Here is a 24,774-nt window from a genome sequence, read left to right as displayed (position 1 = left end):
CTTACAACTACTAATCGGTAGATCGGCGAGACCGTATGACCTATTGCTACCCGACAATATTGAAGAAAAAGAAGTCGATATCTCCGATGTAAGGCAGCAGGCCGTACAGAACATAGAAAGTAACGCCCAATACGACAAAGAAAGATTTGATAGGAACAAAGCTAAAGTGGTTAGGTTTAACCTCGGCGACTTCGTACTACGTAAGAACGAGGAAAGAAACCAAACCAAGCTAGAGCCGAAATTCAAGGGTCCATTTGTAATAACCGAGATTTTGGAAGGAGATAGATATATTCTAAAAACGCTAGACGGTAAACGATCTTATAAAGACAGTCACGACAGATTAAGAAAAATGCCGGACAGTCGCGTTTCCGCTGAGTTAGACGTCGGTAGTAACGGCAATAACAGTGACCACGACGACATGAGTACCTCGATCTCGGAAGATCCTTAGCACAAAGACCGTAGCACCTTACGGAGTATGTTATGAAGCTCGGTAAAGGCGCAAGTGATGTGTTCACGCGCACCATGAGCTACAGCGTTACGAAGTTTGGTGCGGTCGTGCGATCTAGAAAAACGAGATCCATTGGGGTACGAAATCGAGACTGGTCCATTTCGCCGTTATGACCCGACTGATAACCCACAGGATGCAACTAGCACTTCCAATATTAATTACAACGTTACTAATTCATGTTCTCTTCTATTCCTTTTGTTGTCAAACCTCCGAACAAAATTTTATTGTTACACTGGACCCTCAGCTTATTTAGACATTAAGTTAAATTGTAAACAATGTTAATTGTACCGAGACTAACGTTAAGAAAACTCTCAATATTGTAGCTACACCCGAGGACGTGTGATAGTCAGAATGGCCGTGTCGGAGATGAAAGAACGCCGGAGCTCTTCCTTGGATTCGCGGGAATACCGCAACTCTGTAACTTGGATTAAACGAATGCCGCTCCGATTGTTCGAGATTTATGATCATGAGCTTGGGCTCGAGGCGACAATCAGTCGCCGAACGTAGCCGCGGTCAAAGGGATGAACGTTTTATCTAACAAAGGCACAGAGTAACTCTATACCTCTCCTTAAAAGAAATAGTCGTAGCGATACGTGGCAGTAAATACTTCAATAGTTTCTATCCCGCGGCCCGCCACACGCAGATTTTGTCCTTCGGGTAAGATGATCGCCGGGTGTCGGCATGCCTTTGTGGCGTATGTTTAGTTAACGTAAGGACCCGCTATAGATCTTAAGATTTAGTCAAGCGAAGTCCGTCAAATAGACTTTGTTGCAACTACGGGAAGATAGGAGAAACCTATCCTCCACGAGCGTTGCCCCCCGTCAACAACCTCCCCTCAAGGGCGGCCAGCATCTCTTTCAAAACGCCGATATGGAGATCGACCAATTAGCAACAGCGCTAATTTCCCTCTCCTTTGGAACGAAAGCTTTCTTTGACGAATCCGTGGATCTCATATCCTTAGACCCACCCAATATAGTTTTCCTCGACGACATCGTCGAGACGGAGATTCATTCTTTCGTACGATCTCATCGACGAATGACAGTGCCACCTTACAACCAGCGAATACGTCACATCTAGTTAATAAAGAGTTAGACTTGAACTGTGCGAGAACATACGTTTACCATCCCGTGACCGCGGATTCGTTTCGAACCTAAGGTCATCATCACTAGTGCGTAATCTTGTTAATAAGCCCGTGCTAATAAACTCTCCATTGTATGACGGCAATGGCTAATTCCAATGAAAATTCATTAAACGCCCAACCCCATAATCCTGACTTTAATCCGACATATATATATATATGTATGTATACGTTATTAAACCATTAAAACGCAAAGAAATAAATATATAGAATTACATTTCTACGAACCTAGAGAATTATATACGAAATCCACATTATGGAATATTCAACCAATTAACGATCCGAGAAACAATGAGAATAACAATACGCGCACATATACATATGCATATATATATTTTACATAATGGAAAATTACATTGTGAAATGTATATATATATACACATATTATTATATCGAACAACTACTCATCTAATATACAAAACCACCTTGTAAAAATTACATTACTGAACATTCAACTAAACCAACTGAAGATTTAGTATAATAATATATAATAATATAATAATATATATATACATAGATATGTGAAATAGCGTTGTATATAACGGGAAACAATACAAATGTCCCACGACTTCTTCAACAACTTCGACTCTTTGTTCCTGCCGACAACACCTCACACGATGACTGCGTCTTCTAGGGCCACTTACGGATTCTTTACAATTCTTCTTTTTCTTGCACTGAAATATCATATGCAGTGAATAAAACACGAAAGAAGCAGGATGAACCAAATAAAAGAAATCATAACAAGATACACACCGAGACAGTCCGCATGGGAACCTCTGACAAAGATACCTCCGTATCTATCATTAAACGCATAATAATCAAGATGCACAAACCTCATTTGGAAGTCGGCACCACTCACAGCGTGCCAATGCAAGGGAGGAAAACGAATGAAATTGTATTTCGTGAAGACGTTTCACCACTTTCCATAGATCAGAAACTGGAGTTACACAACTAATAACCTAATAACAAGAAAGTAATATAAAATATACACGATTTAATATATAGCAAATATGGACATATAAATCTACAAGGAGCAAAATATATCTCATATTGTCAAATAAAACCAAATTGTCAATAGATCATCAGGACACGACGCCAACGAATGTGCCACTGTGCCTACTTGGGTGGAAAACCGCCCCTTCAGCATCATCCTTCGCACATATTCACACACGCACGTCGATCACGTCATCTCGTACCATTCACATATCTTCTTCCTCTTGCGCTAAAACAAATTCACAAGTTTAAGGAAACAAACAACATGCGAAACGAGACAGAATACTAAAAACACACTCACACAGTTCGCACAGGTGCGGACGCTTTTGTGTCCATGACTCAACATAACCTGTAATCATCAAACTCCACGTTCTCTCATGGAAACTCTAAAAACCTGCAGCATTGCGATCCCCACCGGAACGAACTGTCACGTGACTGTCATCCCATTGGGGATGTCATTATAAAAAGCGTAGCGACACAATTCAAATCAGAGTAATTGTTAGCGGGTCAGTTGAATAAAGGAATAGAAGAGAGTAATTGTTAGCGTTCGGGAGAATTTAGCGAAAAATAAAGAAGAGTCAGATTAATTGTTAGCGTTAGCGTTAGCGATTAATTGTTAGTGGTTCAGTTAGAACAATCAGAGTAATTGTGAAAAGAGAGTAACTGCCATTAGTTGGTTCAGTTAGAATATAGTCAGAGAAATTGTTAGCGTTCGGGAGAATTTAACGAAATTAAAGAAGAGTAATTCAGTTAGAATAAAGAAATAGGATAGAGCAATTGTGATTAGTTGGTTCAGGAGAATTTAGCGAAAATAAGGAGAGTAATTGTTAGTCGTTCAATTGAATTTGAGTGAGTCTGATATCAGTTCGTTCAGTTGATTTAATTAGAATTTAAGTTAGGATTAGAGAATAATTGTTCGTTCCAGTTCGAGTTTAAGAATTACGAGATATAAATGTTATTAGTCAGTTCGAATTATAAAATAATTGTTATTAGTCAGTTAGAATTAAAACAATAGTTGGCTCAAGTTTTTGTGTTAGAATTTCGAATTGTTAAACACGTCCGGACTCACTGTTGTTTACACTGTTCAAATTAAATAAAGATTAAAACGAAAAATTATAGAAGTGTCGATCTTTGTAAAACCGGAATCACCCCAGCGGCCTGACCGTTCATCAGCGAAGACCAACGTCAGGTGAGTCAACTTTAATTATTATTAATAATTAATAATTAAAATAATAAATAATATCAATGATTAGTATAATTCGTCATTAATTCCGCCTGTAATAATTATTTATAATATAATTGTTTATTCCAAACAATCCTCACCCGTGCTAGTATTCCTGCGCATAGCAGGTTAGCCGAAACGTGGAGATTGTTGACCAGTGGCCTAAACTCCGATCAACGCTACATAATCTAACAAGAAATATCTAATTGAAACAGTCCTTAGACTGTTTCTGGTGGCAGCGACTACTACATTGTTTAAAATTTCAAAATTTGGATAGCGAAACGTAACAGCATCACTATATCACTTATAACGTTATATTGCATCACTATATCGCTTATAACGTTATATTGTTCCACTATATCACTTATAACGTTATATTGCATCACTATGTCACTTATAACGTTTTATTGCACCGCTATATGACGTATAACGTCATATACTATTACGCTATAACCTATAACGTTGTACTGCATCACTATATGACGTATAACGTTATATACTATTACGTTATAAGATATAACGTTATATTGCATCACTATTTGACGTATAACGTTATATACTATTACGTTATAATGCATAACGTTATATTGCATCACTATATGAAGTATAACCTTATATACTATTACATTATATGGTATAACGATATATTGCACCACTATATGACGTATAACGTCATATACTATTACATTATAACTTATAACGTTATAGAGTATTACGCTATAACGTATGACTACATATTGCATCACTATATGACGAATAACGTCATACACTTTTACGTTATAACGTATAACGGTATATTGCATTACTATATGACGCATAACGTTATGGAGCATTACGTTACAACGTATAACGACATATTGCATGACTATGTGACGTATAACGTTATATACTATTGCGTTATAACCTATAACGCTATACTGCATCACTATATGACGTAGAACGTTATATACTATTACGTTATAACGTATAACGATATATTTCATCACTATGTGACGTATAACGTTATATACTATTACGTTATTACCTATAACGTTATACTGCATCACTATATGACGAATAACGTCATATACTGTTACGTTATAACGTATATCGTTATGTTGCATTACTATATGACGCATAACGTTATGGAGCATTACGTTACAACGTATAACGACATATTGCATGACTATGTGACATATAACGTTATATACTATTGCCCTATAACCTATAACGTTATACTTCATCACTATATGACGTATAACGTTACATACTATAACGTTATAAGGTATAACGATATATTGCATCACTATAAGAAGTATAACCTTATATACTATTACATCATAAGGTATAACGTTATATTGCATCACTATATCACTCATAACGATATATAGCATTCCTATATGACGTATAACGTTATGAACTATTACGTTATAACCTATAGTGTTATAGAGTACTACCTTATATCGTATACCGATTTATACTATTACTTATAACGCATAACGCTATATTGCATCACTATATCACTTCTAACGTTATATTGCATCACTATATCATTTATAACGTTATATTGCATCACTATATCACTTATAACGTTATATTGCATCACTATATGATGTATAACATTTATACTATTACGTTATAACTTATAACGTTACATTGCATTATTATATGACGTATAACGTTATGGAGTATTACGTTACAACCTATAACGTTATACTGCGTCACTATATGACGTATAACGTTATATACTATTACGTTATAAGGTATAACAATATATTGCATCACTATATGAAGTTTAACCTTATATACTATTACATTATAAGGTATAACGATATATTGCACCACTATATGACGTATAACGTCATAACGTTATAACCCATAACGTTGTACTCCATCACTATATGACGTATAACGTCATATACTATTACATTATAGCGTATAACGTTATAGAGTATTACCTTATATCTTATAACGATTTATACTATTACGTTATAACGCATGACGCTATATTGCATCACTATATCACTTATAACGTTATATTGCATCACTATTTCACTTATAACGTTATATTGTACCACTATATGACGTATAACGTCATATACTATTACGTTATAACCTATAACGTTGTACTGCATCACTATATGACGTATAACGTTATATACTATTACGTTATAACGTATAACGATATGTTGCATCACTATTTGACGTATAACGTTATGAAGTATTACGTTGTAACGTATAACGACATATTGCATCACTATTTGACGTATAACGTTATATACTATTACGCTATAATGCATAACGTTGATTAACTATATGATGTATAACGTTATATACTATTACGTTATAAGATATGACGATATATTGCATCACTATATGAAGTATAACCTTATATACTATTACATTATAAGGTATAACGATATATTGCACCACTATATGTCGTATAACGTCATATACTATCACGTTATAACCTATAACGTTATACTGCATCACTATATGACGTATAACTTATATACTATATACACTTATATACTATTACGTTATATGGTATAACGGTATATTGCATCACTATATGAAGTACATCCTTATATACTATTACGTTATAACGCATAACGTTATATTGCATTACTATATCACTTATAACGTTATATTGTGCACTATATGACGTATAACGTCATATACCATTACGTTATAACCTATAACGTTGTACTGCATCACTATATGACGTATAACGTCATATACTGTTATAACTTATAACGTTATATTGCATGACTATATGACGTATAACGTTATGTAGTATTACGTTACAACGTATAACGATATATTGCATCACTATGTGACATATAACGTTATATGCTATTACGTTATAAGGTGTAACGATATATTGCATCACTATATCACTTGTAACGTTATATTGCACCACTATATGACGTATAACGTCATATACTATTACGTTATAACGTATAATGATGTACTGCATCACTATATGACGTATAACGTTTATACCATTACGTTATAACTTATAACAATATATTGCATCACTATATGAAGTATAACCTTATATATTATTACGTTATAACGCATAACGCTATTGCATCACTATATCACTAATTATGCTATATTGCATCACTATTTGACGTATAACGTCATATTCTGTTACGTTATAACGTATAACGTTATATTGCATCACTATATCACTTATAATGTTATATTGCATCACTATATGATGTATAACGTTCATACTATTAGGTTATAACTTATAACATTATATTGCATCACTATATGAAGTATAACCTTATATACTATTACGTTATAACGCATAACGTTATATTGCGTCACTATATCACTTATAACGTTGTATTGCATTACTATGTGGCGTATAACGTTGTATACTATTACGTTATTAACTATAACGTTATACTGCATCACTATATGACGTATAACGTTATATACTATTACATTATAAGGTTTAACGATATACTGCATCACTATATGAAGTATAATGTTATATACTAGTACGTTATAACGCACAACGTTATGTTGCATCATTATAGGACGTATAACGTTATATATTATTGCGTTATAATGGATAACGTTATATTTCATCACTATTGGACATATTACGTTATATACTATTACGTTGTAACCTATAACGTTATAAGGTATAGCGTTATATAATAGTACGTTATAACCCATAACGTTATGTTGCATCACTATATCACTTATAACGTTATATTGCATCACTATATGAAGATTAACGTTACATACTAGTACGTTTTAACGCTTTACGTTATATTGCATCACTATATCACTTATAACGTTATATTGCATTACTATGTGGTGTATAACGTCATATACTATTACGTTATAAACTATAACGTTATACTGCATCACTATATGACATATAACGTTATATACTATTACGTTATAAGGTATAACGATATATTGCAACACTTTGTGACGTATAACGTTATATACTATTACGTTATACAGCAAATGTTATATTGCATCACTATATCACTTATAACGTTATATTGCATCACTATATCACATATAACGTTATATTGCATCATTATATGACGCATAACGTCATATACTATTACATTATAACGTATAACGTTATGGACTATTACGCTATAACTTATGACTACATATTGCATCTCTATATGACGAATAACGTCCTATACTGTTACGTTATAACGTATAACGTTATATTGCATTACTATATGACGTACAACGTTATGGAGCATTACGTTACAACGTATAACGACATATTGCATCACTATGTGTCGTATAACGATATAGACTATTACGCTATAACGTATGACTACATATTGCATCACTATATGACGAATAACGTCATATACTGTTACGTTATAACTAATAACGTAATGTTGCTTTACTATATGACGTATAACGTTATGGAGTATTACGTTACAACCTATAACGTTATACTGCGTCACTATATGACGTATAACGTTATATACTATTACGTTATAAGGTGTAACGATATATTGCATTACTATATGAAGTATAACCTTATATACTATTACGTTATAAGGTATAACGAAATATTGCATCACTATATCACTTATAACGGTATATTGCATCACTATATGACGTATAACGTCATATACCGTTACGTTATAACGTATAACGTTATTTTGCATCACTATATCACTTATAACGTTATATTGCATCACTATATGACGCATAACTTTATATACTATTCGTTATAAGGTATAACAATATATTGCATCACTATGTGCCGTATGACGTTATATTTCACCACCATATGACGCATAACGTTTATACTATTACGTTATCACGTATAACGTTATATAGCATCACTATATGATGTATAACGTTATATACTATTACGTTATTACGTCTAACGCTATTTGCATTACTATATGACGTATAACGTTATATACTATTACGTTATAAGGTATAACGGTATGCTGCATCACTATGTAACGTATGACGTTATATAGCATCCCTATATGACGAATAACGTTATGAACTACTACGTTATAGCGTATAGCGTTATAGAGTATTACCATATATCGTATAACGATTTATACTATTACGCTATAACCCATCTCGTTATATTGCATCACTATATCACTTATAACGTTATATTGCATCACTATATGACGTATAACGTCATATACCGTTACGTTATAACGTATAACGTTATTTTGCATCTCTATATCACTTATAACGTTATATTGCGTTACTATATGACGCATAACTTTATATACTATTCGTTATAAGGAATAACTATATATTCCATCACCGCGTGACGTATAACGTTATATACTATTACGTTATAACGTATACCGATATATTGCACCACTATATGACGTATAACTTTATATTGCATCACTATATGACGTATAACGTTTATACTATTACGTTATAACGTATAACGTTATACTGCATCACTATATGACACATAACTTCATATACTGTTACGATATAACGCATAATGTTATATTGCATCACTATATCACTTATAACGTTATATTGCATCACTATATGATGTATAACGTTATATATTATTACGTTATATGGTATAACGATATATTGCATCTCTATATGACGTATAGCGTTAAATACTATTACGTTATAACGTATAACGTTATATACTATTACGTTATAAGGTATAACGATATATTGGATCACTATGTGTCGTATAACGTTATATACTATTACGTTATAACGCATAACGTTATAGTGCATCACTATGGCACTTATAACGTTATATTGCACCACTATATGACGTATAATGTCATATACTATTACGTTATAACCTATAACGTTGTACTGCATCACTATATGACGTATAACGTTATATACTATTACGTTATAAGGTATAACGTTATATTGCATCACTATACCACTTATAACGTTATATAGCATCCCTATATGACGTAAAACGTTATGAACTATTACGTTATAACGTATGGTGTTATAGAGTATTACCTTATATCGTATAACGTTTTATACTATTACGTTATAACGTATAACGTTATTTTGCATCTCTATATCACTTATAACGTTATATTGCGTTACTATATGACGCATAACTTTATATACTATTCGTTATAAGGAATAACTATATATTCCATCACCGCGTGACGTATAACGTTATATACTATTACGTTATAACGTATACCGATATATTGCACCACTATATGACGTATAACTTTATATTGCATCACTATATGACGTATAACGTTTATACTATTACGTTATAACGTGTAACGATATATTGCCCCAGTATATGACGTATCACTTTATATTGCATCACTATATGACGTATAACGTTATGGAGTATTACGTTACAACGTATAACGATATGTTGCATCACTATGTGACGTATAACGTTATATACTATTACGATATAATGCACAACGTTATATTGCACCACTATAACGTTATATAATATTGCACGTTATATTGCACCAATATAACGTATAACGTTATATACGATTACGTTGTAACGGATAACGATATATTTCATCACCATGTGACGTATAACGTTATATAATATTATAACGTATAACGTTATAATGCAATACTATATGACGTATAACCTTATGGATTATTAGGTTACAACCTATAACGTTATACTGCGTCACTATATGACGTATAACGTTATATACTATTACGTTATAAGGTATAACGGTATATTGCATCACTATATGAATTATAACCTTATATACTCTTACGTTATAAGGTATAACGATATATTGCATCACTATATGAAGTATAACGTCATATACTGTTATAACGTATAACGTTATATTGCATTTCTATATGACGTATAACGTTATATACTATTACCTTATAAGGTATAACGTTATACTGCATCACTATATGACGTATAACGTTATATACTATTACGTTATTACCTATGACGTTATACTGCATCACTAATTGACGTATAACGTGATATACTGTTATAACGTATAACGTTATATTGCAATACTATATGACGTATAACGTTATGGAGTATTACGTTACAACCTATAACGTTGTACTGCATCACTATATGACGTATAACGTCATATACTATTACGTTATTACCTATAACGTTATACTGCATTACTATATGACGTACAACGTTATGGAGTATTACGTTACAACGTATAACGACATATTGCATGATTATGTGACGTATAACGATATATACTATTACGATATAACTTATAACGTTATATTACATCACTATATGACGTATAACGTTATGGAGTATTACGTTACAACGTATAACGATATGTTGCATCACTATGTGACGTAAAACGTTATATGCTGTTACGATATAATGCACAACGTTATATTGCACCACTATATGACGTATAACGTTATATACGAATACGTTGTAACGGATAACTATATATTTCATCACCATGTGACGTATAACGTTATAATGCATTACTATATGACGTATATCCTTATGGAGTATTACGTTAAAACCTATAACGTTATACTGCGTCACTATATGACGTATAACGTTATATACTATTACGTTATAAGGTATAACGATATATTGCATCACTATATGAAGTATAATCTTATGTGCTATTACGTTATAACATATAACGTTGTACTGCATCACTATATGACGTATAACATCATATACTATTACGTTATTACCTATAACGTTACACTGCATTACTATATGACGTATAACGTTATGGAGTATTACGTTACAACGTATAACGACATATTGCATTATTATGTGACGTATAACGATATATACTATTACGTTATAACCTATAACGTTATACTGCATCACTATATGACGTATAACGTCATATACTGTTATAACGTATAACGTTATATTGCATTACTATATGACGTATAACGTTATGGAATGTTACGTTATAACGTATAGCGTTATAGAGTATTACCTTATATCGTATAACGATTTATACTATTACGTTATGACTCATAACGTTATATTGGATCACTATATCACTTATAACGTTACATTGCATCACTACATGATGTATAACGTTTATACTATTACGATATAATTTATAACGTTATATTACATCACTATATGACGTATAACGTTATATACCATTACGTTGTAACGGATAACGATATATTTCATCACTATGTGACGTATAACGTTATATACTATTACGTTATTACCTATAACGTTATACTGCATCACTATGTGACGTATAACGTTATATACTATTACGTTATTACCTATAACGATATACTGCATCACTATATGACGTATAACGTCATATACTGTTATAACGTATAACGTTATATTGCATTACTATATGACGTATATCGTTCTGGATTATTACGTTACAACCTATAACGTTATACTGCGTCACTATATGACGTACAACGTTATATACTATTACGTTATAAGGTATAACGATATATTGCATCACTATATGAAGTATAACCTTATATACTATTACATTATAAGGATTAACGATATATTGCACCACTATATGACTTATAACTTTATATTGCATCACTATATGATGTCTAACGTTATATAATTTTACGTTATAACGTATAACGCTATATTGCATCACTATATGACGTATAACGTTATATACTATTACGTTATAGCGTATAACGATATATTGCACCACTATATGACGTATCACTTTATATTGCATCACTATATGACGTATAACGTTATATACTATTACGATATAACGTATAACGATATATTGCATCACTATATGATGTCTAACGTTATATACTATTACGTTGTAACGTATAACGCTACATTGCATAACTATATGACGTATAACGTATTATTGCATCACTATATGACGTATAACGTTTATACTATTACGTTATAACTTATAACGTTATATTGCATCACTATATGAAGTATAACCTTATATAATATTATGTTATAACGCATAATCGTTATATTGCTTCACTATATCACTTACAACGTTATATTGCATCACTATATGACGTATAACGTTATATACTATTACGTTATAACGAATAACGTTATAAGGCATCACTATATGTCGTATAACGTTATATATTATTACGTTATAAGGTATAACGTTATATTGCAACACTATATCACTTATAACGTTATATTGTATCACTATATGACGCATAACGTCATATACTATTACATTGTAACGTATAACGTTATAGAGAATTACGCTATAACGTATGACTACATATTGCATCACTACATGACGAATAACGTCATATACTGTTACGTTATAACGTATAACGTTATATTGCATTACTATATGACGCTGTTACGTTTCGCTATCCAAATTTTGAAATTTTAAACAATGTAGTAGTCGCTGCCACCAGAAACAGTCTAAGGACTGTTTCAATTAGATATTTCTTGTTAGATTATGTAGCGTTGACCGGAGTTTAGGCCACTGGTCAACAATCTCCACGTTTCGGCTAACCTGCTATGCGCAGGAATACTAGCACGGGAGAGGATTGTTTGGAATAAACAATTATATTATAAATAATTATTACAGGCGGAATTAATGACGAATTATACTAATCATTGATATTATTTATTATTTTAATTATTAATTATTAATAATAATTAAAGTTGACTCACCTGACGTTGGTCTCCGCTGATGAACGGGCAGGCCGCTGGGGTGATTCCGGTTTTACAAAGATTGACACTTCTATAATTTTTCGTTTTAATCTTTACTTAATTTGAACAGTGTAAACAACAGTGTGTCCGGACGTGTTTAACAATTCGAAATTCTAACACAAAAACTTGAGCCAACTATTGTTTTAATTCTAACTGACTAATAATAATTATTTTATAATTCGAACTGACTAATAACATTTATATCTCGTAATTCTTAAACTCGAACTGGAACGAACAATTATTCTCTAATCCTAACTTAAATTCTAATTAAATCAACTGAACGAACTGATATCAGACTCACTCAAATTCAATTGCACGACTAACAATTACTCTCCTTATTTTCGCTAAATTCTCCTGAACCAACTAATCACAATTGCTCTATCCTATTTCTTTCTTCTAACTGAATTACTCTTCTTTAATTTCGTTAAATTCTCCCGAACGCTAACAATTTCTCTGACTATATTCTAACTGAACCAACTAATGGCAGTTACTCTCTTTTCACAATTACTCTGATTGTTCTAACTGAACCACTAACAATTAATCGCTAACGCTAACGCTAACAATTAATCTGACTCTTCTTTATTTTTCGCTTAATTCTCCCGAACCGCTAACAATTACTCTCTTACTCTTTTATTCAACTGGTAACGATTACTCCGATTTGAATTGTGTCGCTACGCTTTTTATAATGACATCCCCAATGGGATGACAGTCACGTGACAGTTCGTTCCGGTGGGAATCGCAATGCTGCAGGTTTTTAGAGTTTCCATGAGAGAACGTGGATTTTGATGATTACAGGTTATGTTGAGTGATGGACACAAAAGCGTCCGCGCCTGTGCGAACTGTGTGAGTATGTGTTTTTAGTATTCTATCTCGTTTCGCATGTTGTTTGTTCCCTTAAACTTGTGAATTTGTTTTAGCGCAAGAGGAAGAAGATATGTGAATGGTACGAGATGACGTGATCGACGTGCGTGTGTGAATATGTGCGAAGGATGATGCTGAAGTGGCGGTTTTCCATCCAAATAGGCACAGTGGCACCTTCGTTGGCGTCGTGTCCTGATGATCTTTTCACAATTTGGTTTTATTTGACAATATGGGATATATTTTGCTCCTTGTAGATTTATATGTCCATATTTGCTATATATTAAATCGTGTATATTTTATATTACTTCCTTGTTATTAGGTTATTAGTTGTGTAACTCCAGTTTCTGATCTATGGAAAGTGGTGAAACGTCTTCACGAAATACAATTTCATTCGTTTTCCTCCCTTGCATTGGCACGCTGTGAGTGGTGTCGACTTCCAGATGAGGTTTGTGCATCTTGATTATTATGCATTTAATGATAGATACTTTGTCAGAGGTTCCCATGCGGATTGTCTCAGTGTGTATCTTGTTATGATTTCTTTTATTTAGTTCATCCTGCTTCTTTCGTGTTTTATTCACTGCATATGATATTTCAGTGCAAGAAGAAGAAGAATTGTAAAGAATCCGTAAGTGGCCCTAGAAGACGCAGTCATCGTGTGAGGTGTTGTCGGCAGGAACGAAGAGTCGAAGTTGTTGAAGAAGTCGTGTGACATTTGTATTGTTTCCGGTTATATACAACGCTATTTCACATATCTATGTATATATATATATTATTATATTATTATATATTATTATACTAAATCTTCAGTTGGTTTAGTTGAATGTTCAGTAATGCAATTTTTACAAGGTGGTTTTGTATATTAGATGAGTAGTTGTTCGATATAATAATATGTGTATATATATATATACATTTCACAATGTAATTTTCCATTATGTAAAATATATATATGCATATGTATATGTGCGCGTATTGTTATTCTCATTGTTTCTCGGATCGTTAATTGGTTGAATATTCCATAATGTGGATTTCGTATATAATTCTCTAGGTTCGTAGAAATGTAAATCTATATATTTATTTCTTTGCGTTTTAATGGTTTAATAACGTATACATACATATATATATATATGTCGGAGATGAAAGAACGCCGGAGCTCCTCCTTGGATTCGCGGGAATACCGCAACTCTGTAACTTGGATTAAACGAATGCCGCTCCGATTGTTCGAGATTTATGATCATGAGCTTGGGCTCGAGGCGACAATCAGTCGCCGAACGTAGCCGCGGTCAAAGGGATGAACGTTTTATCTAACAAAGGCACAGAGTAACTCTATACCTCTCCTTAAAAGAAATAGTCGTAGCGATACGTGGCAGTAAATACTTCAATAGTTTCTATCCCGCGGCCCGCCACACGCAGATTTTGTCCTTCGGGTAAGATGATCGCCGGGTGTCGGCATGCCTTTGTGGCGTATGTTTAGCTAACGTAAGGACCCGCTATAGATCTTAAGATTTAGTCAAGCGAAGTCCGTCAAATAGACTTTGTTGCAACTACGGGAAGATAGGAGAAACCTATCCTCCACGAGCGTTGCCCCCCGTCAACAACCTCCCCTCAAGGGCGGCCAGCATCTCTTTCAAAACGCCGATATGGAGATCGACCAATTAGCAACAGCGCTAATTTCCCTCTCCTTTGGAAAGAAAGCTTTCTTTGACGAATCCGAGGATCTCATATCCTTAGACCCACCCAATATAGTTTCCTCGACGACATCGTCGAGACGGAGATTCATTCTTTCGTACGATCTCATCGACGAATGACAGTGCCACCTTACAACCAGCGAATACATCACTTCTAGTTAATAAAGAGTTAGACTTGAACTGTGCGAGAACATACGTTTACCATCCCGTGACCGCGGATTCGTTTCGAACCTAAGGTCATCATCACTAGTGCGTAATCTTGTTAATAAGCCCGTGCTAATAAACTCTCCATTGTATCACGGCAATGGCTAATTCCAACGAAAATTCATTAAACGCCCATCCCCATAATCCTGACTTTAATCCGACATCAGAAGTGGGATCAGGGCCATACGTAACGATGGAACAACTCATGGCCATCGTGCGCCAGATAACTCAGCCGCGAGAGCAAAGACCGAGTGAAACATCTACGATCGTGCCGCTTCCGCGTTTTAACCCCGGAAGCTTGGGTTCTGACCCAGCCGCATGGTGTGCGACTGTTGACGTGATCATGGAAGAAAAACCTTTGCAAGGCAGTGCGCTACTTTGTGCCTTGAGTGCCGCTCTAGAAAGCTCGGCAGCGCAGTGGCTTACACAAGTACCTGCTACTCAAATTTCCTCTTGGCCAAAGTTTAAAGACCGTTTCCTTACACGCTTTGGTGGGAAAGAGACAGCCGCCACGACGCTATGGAAGATGAAAAACCAAGCACGACTGGAGGGTGAAACCCTGGGAGATTACAGCAGCCGTTTACGTTCCTTCCTGATGGCGAGGTGGGAAAGGTGTACCAAGGACGAGATAGTCAACGCTACCGTGCTCCTTCATATAGGTTCACAGGACCAGCGCGTCCTACGGATAGCACTCACGAACGATATCAAGACCGAGGACCAGCTCACAGGCGAAATGACAGTGCTCTCCGATTCTGTGAAGAGGCCGGCGTCTTCAGTAAGCAACTCCTCCGCGAGTCCCGAAGCTAAACGGCATAAGCCTTCTGACTCCCGACACAAGTGCTACCACTGTGGTAGACACGGACATAAAGCATCTGAGTGCCGCGAGAGGACAAGACTGGAGGCGGAGAAACGCAATCGAAAATCAGGGGAAAACCGGGCTGCCACGTCTTCGAAGGTGTCCTGCTACAGGTGTAACGAGGAGGGCCACATCGCGCCCAACTGCCCGACCTTACGTAGAGGAAACCCTGCTACGAAAGAGGAGCGACAGGTTAACTTCTGTGTGGTGGAGGCCCCGACCGGTAAATTAAGTCACGAGGGTGAGTCGTTCCTGTTTTGTTTTGATTCCGGAGCTGAATGCTCATTAATCAAAGAATCGGTAGCTTCAAAATTTTCCGGCAAGAGAACGAACGAGATAGTAGTAATGCGTGGAATTGGGAACACTTGCGTTAAGAGTACGACCCAAATTCTGTCCGCCGTATGTATCAGCGGTCTTACACTGGAGGTAATTTTTCACGTCCTTGCCGACAATTACTTAAAACACGATATTATTATTGGGTGCGAAATTTTAAGCCAAGGCTTCGACGTACTCATGACGCGCAATAGCCTCGATATTTGTAAGTCGAAAACGGTTAATGTCTGTAATAATATCGCCGAACCTGCGATCGATCTCAATGATGTAGACACCGAGGTACTCGGCGACGATAAAGACCGATTGATTTCCATTCTCGGCAGATTCAAAAACTCGTTCATCACGGGTTTCCCACGTACCCGCGTAAATACGGGTCAATTAGAAATACGGTTGATCGACCCTAACATCACCGTCCAAAGAAGCCCCTATAGACTTAGCGAGGAAGAACGGAGAATCGTACGAGCGCGAATCAGCGAACTACTCAGAGCTAACATTATAAGACCTAGCAATTCGCCGTTCGCGAGCCCCATGCTACTCGTGAAGAAAAAGGACGGTTCGGATAGATTGTGCGTAGATTTTCGAGCGTTGAATAAGAATACGGTCGCGGACCGGTACCCCCTACCCCTTATCGCGGACCAAATCGCGAGGTTACAAACGGCGAAATACTTCATTAGCCTGGACATGGCCAGCGGGTTCCACCAAATTCCTATACATCCTAATTCGGCGGAATACACGGCGTTCGTTACACCCGACGGGCAGTACGAGTACGTAACGATGCCGTTCGGATTGAAAAATGCACCGTCTGTTTTTCAGAGGGCCATTTTCAATGCCCTGGGCGACCTTGCGTATTCCTACGTCGTTGTCTATTTGGATGACGTCCTAATTATCGCCGACTCAATAGATCAAGCCTTAGAGAGGTTGGACATCGTGTTAAGTACCCTTGTAAACGCCGGGTTTTCGTTTAACTTTTCTAAGTGCTCTTTCCTGAAGACGTCGATACTCTATTTGGGATACGTAATCCAGAACGGAGAAGTCCGTCCCAACCCGGGTAAAGTATATGCCTTAAGCTCCCTACCGCGCCGACGACCGTCACACAGCTCAGGCAGTTCATAGGGCTAGCCTCGTACTTTCGGAAGTTCATCCCTAAATTTTCGCAATTGTTAAAACCCTTATACGCGCTTACGTCCGGCAGTAAAAATATAACATGGGCGGACAGGCACGAAAAAATAAGACAAGAGGTAATCTCCGTTCTGACCGACGCACCGGTGTTAATGCTATTTGACCCCAATTACCCAATAGAATTACATACCGATGCTAGCTCCGAAGGATTTGGGGCTATTTTAATGCACAAGGTGGAAGGTAAAAATCGAGTAGTAGAATACTATAGTAAAAGAACCAGCCTCACGGAATCCAGATATCACTCTTATGAACTCGAAACATTAGCTGTTGTAAACGCCATAAAACATTTCCGCCACTACCTGCACGGACGGGAATTTCTTGTCGTCACGGACTGCAATTCATTAAAGGCGTCTAAGAGCAAAGTACATTTGAATGACAGGGTACACAGGTGGTGGGCTTACTTGCAAACGTTTTTACCTTCGACATTGTGTATCGGGAGGGCAAGCGAATGGCCCACGTAGATTTCTTTTCGCGAAATCACACAGGCGTTGACCCTATTAGATTCGACAAAATCAAAGAGAAAATGGTTAATCTGGCCGAAATTTCGGAAGACTGGCTACTAGCCGAACAACGTCGTGACCCCCAAATTTCGGGAATTGTCGAAAAGTTGCAAAATGATGAGCTCGCGGAAGACATCGCGAATACTTACGAATTACGGTCCGGTACTCTCTACCGGAAAATTCAAAGAAGAGGCAGGACTCTCAGTTTACCTATTGTTCCAAGAGGGTTTAGGTGGTCCGTTATTAACCATGTGCATCAGTCAATTATGCACTTGGGTTGGGATAAGACGCTCGAGAAACTGTACGAGTATTACTGGTTCGAAGGAATGGCGAAGTACGTTCGCAAGTTCGTAGAGAACTGCCATGCTTGTAGAGTTTCGAAGGCTAGTTCAGGTAAGATACAAGCCGAATTGCATCCCATACCCAAGGCCAGCATACCTTGGCACACGGTCCACATGGATATAACGGGCAAGCTGAGTGGTAAAAGCGATTCGAAGGAGTACGTCATTGTGTTGATCGACGCCTTCACTAAATTCGTATACCTGCATCATACTCGTAGGATAGATTCTTTTAACACCATTAAAGCGCTTAAATCCGCTATATTTCTATTCGGGAGTCCCTGTCGGATAATAGCGGACCAGGGAAGGTGTTTTACGGGTAAAGAATTTCGCGAGTTCTGCGAAAGCAAACGAATTAAAGTTCACTTGATAGCGACCGGTGCCAGTAGGGCTAACGGACAAGTAGAACGTGTTATGGGCACGTTGAAAAATATGTTCACGACAGTAGAGACGACCGGGCGGCCGTGGCAAGACGCGATTGGGGAAATGCAGCTAGCGTTGAACTGCACCGTCAACCGCGTGACTAATTCGAGCCCCTTACAACTACTAATCGGTAGATCGGCGAGACCGTATGACCTATTGCTACCCGACAATATTGAAGAAAAAGAAGTCGATATCTCCGATGTAAGGCAGCAGGCCGTACAGAACATAGAAAGTAACGCCCAATACGACAAAGAAAGATTTGATAGGAACAAAGCTAAAGTGGTTAGGTTTAACCTCGGCGACTTCGTACTACGTAAGAACGAGGAAAGAAACCAAACCAAGCTAGAGCCGAAATTCAAGGGTCCATTTGTAATAACCGAGATTTTGGAAGGAGATAGATATATTCTAAAAACGCTAGACGGTAAACGATCGTATAAAGACAGTCACGACAGATTAAGAAAAATGCCGGACAGTCGCGTTCCCGCTGAGTTAGACGTCGGTAGTGACGGCAATAACAGTGACCACGACGACATGAGTACCTCGATCTCGGAAGATCCTTAGCACAAAGACCGTAGCACCTTACGGAGTATGTTATGAAGCTCGGTAAAGGGGGCAAGTGATGTGTTCACGCGCACCATGAGCTATAGAGTTATGAAGCTCGGTAAAGGGGCAAGTGATGTGTTCACGCGCACCATGAGCTATAGAGTTATGAAGCTCGGTGAAGGGGCGAGTGATGTGTTCACGCGCACCATGAGCTATAGTGTTATGAAGCTCGACTAAGGGGCAAGTGATGTGTTCACGCGCACCATGAGCTACAGCGTTACGAAGTTTGGTGCGGTCGTGCGATCTAAAAAAAAACGAGATCCATTGGGGTACGAAATCGAGACTGGTCCATTTCGCCGTTATGACCCGACTGATAACCCACAGGATGCAACTAGCACTTCCAATATTAATTACAACGTTACTAATTCATGTTCTCTTCTATTCCTTTTGTTGTCAAACCTCCGAACAAAATTTTATTGTTACACTGGACCCTCAGCTTATTTAGACATTAAGTTAAATTGTAAACAATGTTAATTGTACCGAGACTAACGTTAAGAAAACTCTCAATATTGTAGCTACACCCGAGGACGTGTGATAGTCAGAATGGCCGTGTCGGAGATGAAAGAACGCCGGAGCTCCTCCTTGGATTCGCGGGAATACCGCAACTCTGTAACTTGGATTAAACGAATGCCGCTCCGATTGTTCGAGATTTATGATCATGAGCTTGGGCTCGAGGCGACAATCAGTCGCCGAACGTAGCCGCGGTCAAAGGGATGAACGTTTTATCTAACAAAGGCACAGAGTAACTCTATACCTCTCCTTAAAAGAAATAGTCGTAGCGATACGTGGCAGTAAATACTTCAATAGTTTCTATCCCGCGGCCCGCCACACGCAGATTTTGTCCTTCGGGTAAGATGATCGCCGGGTGTCGGCATGCCTTTGTGGCGTATGTTTAGCTAACGTAAGGACCCGCTATAGATCTTAAGATTTAGTCAAGCGAAGTCCGTCAAATAGACTTTGTTGCAACTACGGGAAGATAGGAGAAACCTATCCTCCACGAGCGTTGCCCCCCGTCAACAACCTCCCCTCAAGGGCGGCCAGCATCTCTTTCAAAACGCCGATATGGAGATCGACCAATTAGCAACAGCGCTAATTTCCCTCTCCTTTGGAAAGAAAGCTTTCTTTGACGAATCCGAGGATCTCATATCCTTAGACCCACCCAATATAGTTTTCCTCGACGACATCGTCGAGACGGAGATTCATTCTTTCGTACGATCTCATCGACGAATGACAGTGCCACCTTACAACCAGCGAATACATCACTTCTAGTTAATAAAGAGTTAGACTTGAACTGTGCGAGAACATACGTTTACCATCCCGTGACCGCGGATTCGTTTCGAACCTAAGGTCATCATCACTAGTGCGTAATCTTGTTAATAAGCCCGTGCTAATAAACTCTCCATTGTATCACGGCAATGGCTAATTCCAACGAAAATTCATTAAACGCCCATCCCCATAATCCTGACTTTAATCCGACATATATATATATATATATTATGAATTTTTCCCAAAGATACGCGTACGCATGTGTATATCTATATATGTGTGTGTCGTAGAGTAATCTTGTATACAATTTTCACTTTTATTAGAATGCTGATGTAGTGTAGTATATTTTATTTCTTTTATATTTTATTAGATTACCAATTATTCAGATTCACGAAGTAGGTCACACACACAGATATCCATACACGTGTGTGTATATACATGTGTTTTCGCAGAGAAATCTCATACATTTGAATCGCGGCTTCTTTTATTTATTGGTTCATTTAATTATTTCATTTTATTTGTATTTTATATGTCATTGCTGATTGGTTGTAGTGTTTCTTCTTATTGATTCATTTATTTCATTTTGATTGTCTGTCGTATAATTCTTTTTATTTTGATTGGTTAGTTATTAGTTAATTTATTATTACTGGTCGTGTTTAAGTATTCATAAGTAATTGGTTCGTGGCGTCACGTGCGGAACGCGGGACGTGACAACGCATAACTTTATGGAGCATTACGTTACAACGTAAAACGACATATTGCATTACTATGTGAAGTATAACGTTATATACTATTGCGTTACAACCTATAACGTTATACTGCTTCACTATATGACGTATAACGTTATATACTATTACGCTATAACGTATAACGATATATTGCATCACTATGTGACGTATAACGTTATATACTATTACCTTATAATGCATAACGTTATATTGCATTACTATATGACGCATAACGTTATCGAGCATTACGTTACAACGTATAACGACATATTGCATTACTATGTGACGTATAACGTTATATACTATTGCACAGTTCGTTCGTGAGCGCCGAGGCGTGCAGACGTGCCCGGCAAAGTCCACAAAATAGCAAGTACCATCCAGTTGCTGCTGAGTGCTGAGACGTGCAGACGTGTGTCCAGTGCCCTGTGAAGTTCACAAAACTCCACGTGACGCCCAGCTGACGAAAGCAAATCCAACTAACCTAGCCAGGGGTTAACAGCCTCTCGACTAGTTCTTTCACACTGAACTAACTAGCTCGATGATGGCTCTATCATTTCCAACAGGCTCCCCGGAGCAAAATTATAACACCGCCATGTTTCCTCCCCCGTGGCAAGAGGGCAACGCAACTATCCTGGTAAATGACCACCACACGAAAAAACGAAAGCTCGAACCGACCAAGACAAATGTAAACAAGATTCAAACCAAACCATCAGCCAGCCAAGTGACTACCTACAATAGATTCTCAATTCTGGAGTCCACGGAAGACTCCATGATTACAACCGAAGAGGTAAATAATCTCCATACTCAAAGAATTCCCCCTCCCCCACCGATATTCATTAACGACGTAATCGACATACAGTCAATGATTAAAACTATCGAAAAAGACATCAGCAAAGAAGACTACAAGCTAAAGATTAACAACAACCAAGTGAAAATACTGCCGTCCCACCCAGACGCCTATAGAAAGTTAACCAAGCTATTAAAAACGTTAAACGCCAAATTCCACACATACCAGCTCAAACAAGAAAGACCATTTCGAGTGGTGCTACGCAATATCCATCACTCAGTCGATCTAGACGAACTAAAATGCGAACTGTCAAATCACGGCCACGAAGTAACTAACATCAGTAACATTAGGCATAGAATCACAAAAAACCCACTATCCTTATTTTTTATAAACCAAAAACAAAAAACAAACAATAAAGAAATCTACAATATCAATCGGCTGATGAACTCCATAGTTAAGTTCGAGCCACCTCTTGTAAAGAAAGAAATAATACAATGCAAGAGGTGCCAAAGGTACGGCCACACGCAGAAATACTGCAATCACAACTTCCGGTGCGTAAAATGTGCAGGTAATCACCCCACTGACCAATGCACTAAATCCCCGGAAACCCCCGCCAAGTGTATCCACTGTCAAGGAGAGCATCCTGCGAACTACAAAGGATGCTCAGCCTACAAATCGCTACATAATATAAAGTATCCAAAACTGAGACCCAAGGACATAAACATACAAGAACCTAAACCCCAAAAACTCACCACACCAACAGTATCCTATGCGCAGGCAACGCAAGGAAACACATACAACTCGAAAACACACAGTGTACACACAGAAAATAGAATTCCCACCCCACCAAGCACTGACCACTTTACCAGATTCGAAAAACTTATCGAGAAGCAAACTGAGCAAATTAACAACTTGCTGTCACTACTCACACGCTTCATGGACAAATTCATAAGCACAGAAGCAAAATAAAACCAATGCGAATAGCTCTGTGGAACGCCAACGGTCTAGCTCAGCACAAAGCCGAACTAGAACTATTCTTAAAACAACAGCAAATCGATGTGATGCTCATATCCGAAACCCACTTCACCGACAAAAACTACCTCAAAATACACGGCTACAACTTCTACCACACCCAACACCCCAGCGGAAAGGCTCACGGCGGCACCGGAATCATAATCAAGTCAAACATCAAGCACTACGAACTTCAACCATTCCAGAAAGACTACCTCCAAGCAACAAACGTAGCAATAGAAGACTGTCATGGTACAATCACCACCTCAGCTGTATACTGCCCTCCCAGACACTCCATCGCCAAAGAAGACTTTGACCACTTCCTGGACACCCTGGGCAGCAAATTCATAGCCGGAGGAGACTACAACGCTAAACACACCCAATGGGGCAGCAGACTGGTTACAGTAAGAGGCAAAAACCTCCTCAACAGCATATTAACCAACAACCTCAACTACCTTACCACGTACGAACCTACACACTGGCCCACCGACACAAACAAAATACCCGATCTCCTTGATTTCTT

The 24,774-nt window shown here is 37.2% G+C and overlaps 1 long non-coding RNA gene across 1 annotated transcript; it reads right to left on the bottom strand.

The window, feature by feature from the left end:
- Nucleotides 1-2,197: 2,197 nt before the first annotated feature.
- LOC126927450 (uncharacterized) lies at nt 2,198-2,907 on the bottom strand. Its single transcript, XR_007715493.1, has 3 exons — nt 2,767-2,907; nt 2,400-2,605; nt 2,198-2,320 (listed from the first exon to the last, which is right to left on the bottom strand). It is a non-coding gene; the product is annotated as an uncharacterized LOC126927450 (long non-coding RNA).
- Between the last annotated feature and the right edge of the window lie 21,867 nt (nt 2,908-24,774).

The sequence above is a fragment of the Bombus affinis genome, unplaced genomic scaffold (genome assembly GCF_024516045.1).
Source record: "Bombus affinis isolate iyBomAffi1 unplaced genomic scaffold, iyBomAffi1.2 ctg00000115.1, whole genome shotgun sequence".
In the NCBI taxonomy this organism is placed as follows: Eukaryota; Metazoa; Arthropoda; class Insecta; order Hymenoptera; family Apidae; genus Bombus; species Bombus affinis.
This window is presented reverse-complemented; position numbering and strand designations above follow the sequence as displayed.